Below are 6,000 nucleotides of genomic sequence, written 5' to 3' on the forward strand. Positions count from 1 at the left end.
ATAATGTTTAAAATCAATTCGATACGATCGCAAGTTTCCGGAAAATTATAGTATTCATAAAAAAAATGAGAAACTATTGCTACTTAATTTTGTTTTGAATTTTCTACAGGCGCGAATGACAAAGCGATATATTTTCCATGCTTCACATTTATTGTGGTGTCCGGAAATCATCAGCATCACGTGACATAGATCTAGGGTATTAAGATCAGTACGCAGAATGTTTTCGACCGATTTGATGCGCTTTGCATCAAAATACTAGTATTATCTTGTTAATACTGTCATGTTGTAAATTTTGAATTTACCGGGTGGCAGTAAATACAATAGGAGATTGGTGAGCAAGGCGTGTAGAATGACTTTAGCTTCAGATATATAAAAATCATAATTTTATCATATTTTAATGTATTATTTGCATGACAAAATTATTCTTTTGTTCAAAAATGTGGGGTTCGAACCCTAGCAATAAAAATCCTGAGTATCATTTTCCTTCGATACTAACACGCTAACCACTACTTAAATCATGTTTTTTGATATGACCCTTTACTAAATAGACTTTAAGTATTTCTCGGAAAGACGCGAATGTCGTGTGTTCAAAGTTAACTTTAAGGTATAGTGGGTCTTTGCTCCATGTTTTGTTAACCAAAAATGTATATTTTTATGCAAACTTTGAGGACGAAGACCCACTCACATCGAAAAATTGTGTTATAGTATGAGAAAATGGTCCTTTGTGCCCTCTTTAGTGTGTGTATGCCATTTCATAGGCAATTAATTTCAATCTTACAGAGATTTTTGCAAATTGTGGAGATTTTACATAAAGTTTACTTTAATGTTAGATGAAATATCAAAGAAAATTTTGTTATAATTGAGATTTAATTTTTCACCTTCATATTTGTCGAACTACAGTTATAGGCATTTCGCTCGCCGTGTTCGCCCATCTTCTTTACAACATGACAACTTTGTAACATAGCATATATCAATTTTTACATACAATCATCCATGTTTGTCAAATTTCTATTAATAAATAGGACTCTTATTCGTTGCGATCTAGCTTGAAATGCAAAGGGCCTCTAACCCAAGAAATACACACTAAACACAGGAGTGACATTTACATGCATGATTTACACGTGCATGACATGTTAACTACGTGTTACAGTTTTAATATGCTATCGTCGGATACCCAATAGTGATCTCATAATCCGTGAACAAACTCGCCGAAAAATCGCCGTATGTAATTAATATGCGCGGGTCATTTGATTGGCTGCTGCTCAGAGTCACGATGGCAAATCAACGAATCAAAGTTCACGTTAGTATGTATGTTCGGCAATGCCAAAAAATTTTCCATAGTGTTTCATTTCATTTCATTTTCATTTTATTCACTCACACCAACATCAGTGGTACATGAGGTACAATAAATTAGTCGTCATAATTGTGACAAAAATAATAAATATAATTATGATACAATAGCATAAATGAGGGGCATATACATATGTACATAGTATAGCAATAAACATACAATGAAAGAAGAAAAGAAGAAAAAAAATGGTATGATAACATTTAAATTATGGAGGACAGACGGTGTCGTTTATTTTAGATATAAATATACAAAGGTTTTTTAAAGTTTTTAAGTTTGTCGTTGACATAATTTCAGAAAACTTAAGTGTATTTGGCGTTTTACAAAATCTGGGATGTAAAAGATTCTTTCTGATGCTGTTCAATGTTTTACATTCTAGGATGAAATGAAATTCGTCTGCTATTTGCCCTGTATTACACAATTTACAAACTCTTTCATCCAGTGGAATATTTGACCATCTACCAGTTTCAATTGGGAGGTGGTGGTTTGAAGTTCTAAATTTTATTAGTATTTTTTGGAGTTTACTAGGTAAAATACTTAGATATTTTTCAAATCCAAAATCACTCTTAAAAATTTTGTAAATTTGACCTTTTGATGAATTATTTATATCACTATGCCATTTTTGAATAAATTGGTCACTAAATCTTTGCTTCACTGCTGCAAGTACCCAATTCCTGTCAATGGGACTTTGTTCATACCAAATGTTGGAGAACCCACAAGAGGTTAAAATTTTATAAATGAAATCTACCCATAGGTTTTTTGGACCTCCTTGAAAATATTGAGAACATAGATATTTATACAAAACACAAACTATTTTGTTTTCTAAAGAATTCGGGGTAAGTAATTTTAACCAGTAGGAGATCATTCTTGTATAAATATTAATATACAATGGGAATCGCCCAGTCTCCCCATACACCATATACGAGGGCGTACTACTCTTTAAATGGAAAATATGTTTTAAAATTTTAAATGTACACGTTCAATGATGTCGAGATTTTCATAACCCCAAATTTCACAGCCATAAGTCAAAATTGGAACAACAACTTTATCAAAAAGATCTAACTGACATTCAATTGGTAAGTTAAATTGTCTTATCTTCCTTATAACACCATACATTGCTTTCTGTGCTTGTTCACATAAATGTTTTTTGGCCTTACAAAATGAACCTGAGCGTGAAAATATTATCCCAAGATACTTGAATTCTTTTACATTTTCAATTGCATTATTATTATAATAAAATACCTTTTTTGACATTGGTCCTTTAGAAAACACTAGAATTTCTGTCTTACTAACATTAACATTGAGTTTCCATTGTGAACAATACAAATAAAATCATCCAAAGCCTTTTGCAGATCTACATCTGTTTCAGCCAAGATAACAGTATCGTCTGCATATAACAAAATGAAAAGCTTAAGACACACATATAATTCTTCTTCAATAGCGTCAGTTATGCTTTGTAAACCAATAATATTTCTGTCCGAGAGAAACTCTTCCAGGTGATTAATATATAAGGAAAATAAAAAAGGCGATAGATTTTCACCTTGACGAACACCAACATTACAGTTAAAATAATCTGTGATTGTGCCATTCAGATTTATCATAGATTTAATTCCTATATACATATTTTTGATGTAGTTAAAACATTTTCCACTAACCCCACTCTTAAATAGCTTATGCCACAATCCAAATCTCCAAACCGTATCAAAAGCTTGTTTAAAGTCAATGAAAGCGCAGAAAAGTTTTTTTCTTTCTTTGAAAAAAAATCTGACATAAAAACTGTAAGGTAACTATATGATCTAAAGTTGAGTACCCTTTTCTAAACCCTGTTTGACTCTCATTAATTAAATTTACTTCTTCAGCAAATGTTTCCAAACGTGTGCATAAAATACTTGTAAATAATTTTCCTAAGCAGCTCAATAATGTTATGGGTCGATAATTTTCTGGTTGTGTTGGATCACCTTTATTTTTATAAATAGGTTTAACAATGCCAATTAACCATTCATCCGGGACGGTACCTGAATCAAATATTAAATTGAACAGTTTTCTATATACGGGTAAAAATATAGTAATTGTTGAAGTAATATGTTCATTAAACACTTTGTCAAAACCACATGCTTTGTTATTTTTAAGCTTTTTGACACTGTTCAGTATTTCTTCATCACTGATAGCACAGCTTAGGATATCAACTGAAAAATCATTTGAAAAATTCGCTACATCTTCCTGTTCATCTAAGTTATCAGGAACAACATTACAATTTTTATCTTCATTCATATCTTTCAAAAAATTATACATGTCATTTATATCAACAGCACATTTCTTATTTTTATCGGATGCATTCAAAATTTTCCAATAATCTTTGGGATTTGTAGAATGCAGATCTTTGAGTTTTTTGGCAATATTCTTTCTATTATTTTTTATGCTCTCATCCATTTTTTCTTATATATTTTACTCATAGCATTCAAATTACGCTTGTTTTCGGTCGATTTATTTCGATTATACATACGTTTAGCGAGATGAAACTCTTTTCTAGCGTTTCTACAGTCCCGATTAAACCATTGCTTATTACAATTATTTTCAACCCCAGCCCTTCTATCTTTATGGTACCCGAATGTTTCTTTTGCCGCACTAAAGAACACGTCACATATATCGCGTGTTACAAGATTGATATTTTCCTTTGTTACATGAGTATTATCACCGCCTAAATCATCAAGTTTACTTTCAATGTTATTTACAGCAAGTGTTTCAATATTACCACAGAACTCCACTGATTTGTTAGGACACCATAATTTTACACCTGAGTGATTTACACCTGTGTCGTTTGAAATAACAGTCTTACAACTAGATAAAGATACTGATAAGGCATTATGTACATCAGAATATAGGTTACAAAATTCGACAACATCAAAATCACTAAACAAATCAAAAATATGCACACTGGCTAAAACATAATCTACAGTGCTGCTATTTTTACAAGTTAAATCTCCCTTAAGTTTGTCGTTGCCTACACGACTATTTACAATATACATTTCATTATTCCTACAAAAATCAATCAATTTATGCCCATAGTTATTTACCGTGGTGTCTTTAACAGTTCTTTCTAATGGTATATTACATTTTTCAAATATCGTGGATCTTGTTAAAATATCAGTATACATGTTTTCGTTACAATTGTTTTGGTTCAATACAAATTCATCAGCTGTGAAAAAATCATTCATATTGCCTACTCTGGCATTATAGTCACCAAGCATACAAAAATAATTTGAACAACACACCGATTGTTAATAAATCCACTCACTGACCAGTGCATTTTGCAGTTTTAGAAAGGGACTCCCATATAATTTCTGACTGTTATTTGATGTCAGTGACCTGTATACGTACGACTCGACTTAATCGTTTTAAAACAAAATTCGTGCGTTTTAATTGGCGTCAAGATATCTAGCATAAATGGCAACTATAATGAACGTATTTTCAAAATTGAAGAATTTCAACTTTCTGATTGGTTGTCTGTAATTAACAAATTAGCATATTTTAACGGCGATATTTCAGCGGATTTGCTCACGGGTGATGAGTTCAAGTTCAAGTTCTGTTTATTCACCCAAACCAATATATTGGTACATGGGGTACATTAATAACATATGTACATTAATTATACACTTGGCTATATTTAATTTGACCCTACTAACTGACTACTGTGCATTTCAATATGAAGCATTTATATCAGGGTCTAACCAAATACTTGGATTCACCGTTCTCTTGTACTTGACCTTTAATGTTGGGACATTAAAAAATTCTATCTCTTTCTAAATATACATTACTCATTTAGTTATTGTTTCTCAACACCATAAACAATTAACTGTAGAATGCAAAATGTTTTGATTATATACCAAACTGGTCAGAGGTACATACACAAAACAAAAAAACATGACAGAAGATTGAAAAAAATAAATAAATAAAAGGGGGATATATCAAGGAGGACAGGCAGCATCATTAATTTTTAAGATAAACATACATAGTTTTTTCAGCATTCTTTCGTTTTGAGTTGACATTAGTTCCATGAATTTAATAACATTCGGTGTGTAGGAATAATAATTGCCCAAGTAATTTTTTCTTACATTAGCTAAAAGTTTTACATTCCAAGATATAATGAAATCCATCAGCAGTTTGAGTATTATTACAAGGTGTAGTATTCTATTGCACAGTGGTATTCCATACCATCTTCCAGTCTCATCAGCAGTTTGAGTATTATTACAAGGTGTAGTATTCTATTGCACAGTGGTATTCCATACCATCATCCAGTAGATGATGATTTGCTGTACGAAATTTTTATACATATGGAGAAATGGTGTTCATTCTTCTCATTTACATATCGGCCATATTGGAGCTATAATGGCGACAGATTCCATAAAGTTTAGTCTCGTTCAACCAGACACTCGGCTGTCTCCGTAAACTCCGACGAGCAGAAAGTCTGGTAAAGATCCATGATAGCGTTTGTTACGCCAAAACGAGGCTTACCGAAATTCTGGTAAAGTTTTTGATTGACTGAAAAGTACACACCTCCACAATATGAAACAAATACATGATAAATCGACAGAAAAACAACTTAAAGATTTAAAAGTTTAATATCTAAAAGTTATAGCAATCAGAGAGGAATT

The sequence above is a fragment of the Saccostrea echinata genome, unplaced genomic scaffold (assembly GCF_033153115.1).
Source record: "Saccostrea echinata isolate AGI-Se365-2 ecotype Australia unplaced genomic scaffold, CSIRO_AGI_Sech_v1 ptg000012l, whole genome shotgun sequence".
NCBI lineage: Eukaryota > Metazoa > Mollusca > Bivalvia > Ostreida > Ostreidae > Saccostrea > Saccostrea echinata.